The sequence below is a fragment of the Eptesicus fuscus genome, chromosome 22 (genome assembly GCF_027574615.1).
Source record: "Eptesicus fuscus isolate TK198812 chromosome 22, DD_ASM_mEF_20220401, whole genome shotgun sequence".
NCBI lineage: Eukaryota > Metazoa > Chordata > Mammalia > Chiroptera > Vespertilionidae > Eptesicus > Eptesicus fuscus.
Window position 1 is genome coordinate 39,181,355 of NC_072494.1, and position 1,391 is coordinate 39,182,745.

Sequence of the window (1,391 nt, forward strand, 5' to 3'; positions counted from 1 at the left end):
CTATACAGATGTTACTTGTAATACCAAAAAAAAAAAAAAAAATGAGAGGGAGGACTAAAAGATTGACTGATGAAAACACATGAGTTGTTATTTTGTGTTTTGTTTTTTTATTTTATTTACATTGTGTGTTGCTGGTGAAAGCGTAAATTGCAGCATTTGAATTCCTGGACATTTATTCCAGAGCCGTGCAAAACGACATGTCCAAGATCATTTGTGGCAGTATTGTTAGCAATAACAATCAAGTGGGATCCTATGTGCCATGGAATGAGGAGGTTCTTCATGTCTAATCTGGAACTATTTCTAAACTATATTGTTAAGTGAAAAGGAAACGTGCAGAAAGGCGTGAATAGATTGCTGTCATTTATGCAAGAAGGGGAACATATTTAAATGTGTGTGTGTGTGTGTGTGTGTGTGTGTGTGTGTGTGTGTATGCATATACTTGCATAAAATATTTACATTATAATTATGAAACTTTCAGCTTTGGATGGAGGGAAGAAGTGATTGGAAGAAACAATGTTAATCTTTAAAAGGGGTTCTGTAAGAATAAAAATCCAAGTTCCCTGACCGGGAATCGAACCCGGGCCGCGGCGGTGAGAGCGCCGAATCCTAACCACTAGACCACCAGGGACTGTGGTATGGGCTCTCGCTAAATAATATATGGTTCAAAATTGTATACATTGTTGTTGTTTTTCAATATCGGCCTTTCCCTACAACGAAATTACTACTTATTATTATTTCTCTTTTGAAGTAGAAAACCCGTGAGAGAACTGCCAAGCCTGATTCCTGAAGCTGAAGGAGGCTGGTGTACACACCGTCACAGTCCCCAAGACCAGAGACAACCCATGGACACAGACAATGGGGCGGGGAGGGGAGGGGGGGAGGGACGGGTAGGAGGAGACCAATGCGGGGAAAAGAGGGACGTATGTAATACTTTCACCAATAAAAAATTATTAATAAAAAAAAAAGTTCAGCGAAGAGAGGCTGAGAAAGGAAGATCTCAGCTTCACACAGTTCCAGTGATTCCCTGAATTGTAATCAGCAGGAAAGTAAAGGTTTCCAGCTGGGGCTTTGCCCATTGACCAGGAACTTTTCCTTGAGGTGCAGAAAGGTCCCCGTGCAGGGGACGCTGGGAGACCCAGGTCCTTCAGCAGCTTCTCCATCTACTGTGAACTTAGACCTGTCAACGTAAGAAACATTCACACCTGTAAAGAATGTATTTGAGCCAAACTGTCGACAATTGTCGGGAAGCAGAATCTCAACGGATTGAGATTCTACTAATGCTCCGAGAATGGCACTTGGGAACCTTATTTTATATATTACAATCAAAAGAGAAGGCGCAAGCGGGTTCCGGAATATTCATTGGCGCTAGATTAGGGAGGCGGAGAAAGCAG

At 42.0% G+C, this 1,391-nt stretch overlaps 1 non-coding gene across 1 annotated transcript; it reads right to left on the bottom strand.

Moving 5' to 3' along the window:
- Positions 1-556: 556 nt before the first annotated feature.
- Positions 557-628, bottom strand: TRNAE-CUC (transfer RNA glutamic acid (anticodon CUC)). Its single transcript has one exon. It is a non-coding gene; the product is annotated as a tRNA-Glu (tRNA).
- Positions 629-1,391: the final 763 nt, after the last annotated feature.